Raw genomic sequence first — 242 nt, forward strand, 5'->3', positions numbered from 1 at the left:
AATGGCAGTGAGGGCAGCTGATAAGCACCCAGGGTTAACAAGCAGCTTGCAGCAAAAGCTAAGGGGATCATGATAGCATACAGAAACATCACCAGGCATGAATTCGACAGGTACAGTGGGCCAGATGCCAGAGTCTGACAATGGGAAAGCCTCCATCCTGTGACAGGCCACTAGTGCTGGGCGAGGGGGTTCGCTATGTGTGTGTGTGTGTGTGTGTGTGTGTGTGTGTGTGTATATATATA

This window comes from Gekko japonicus, unplaced genomic scaffold (assembly GCF_001447785.1).
Source record: "Gekko japonicus isolate JY-2015 unplaced genomic scaffold, Gekko_japonicus_V1.1 scaffold6467, whole genome shotgun sequence".
NCBI lineage: Eukaryota > Metazoa > Chordata > Lepidosauria > Squamata > Gekkonidae > Gekko > Gekko japonicus.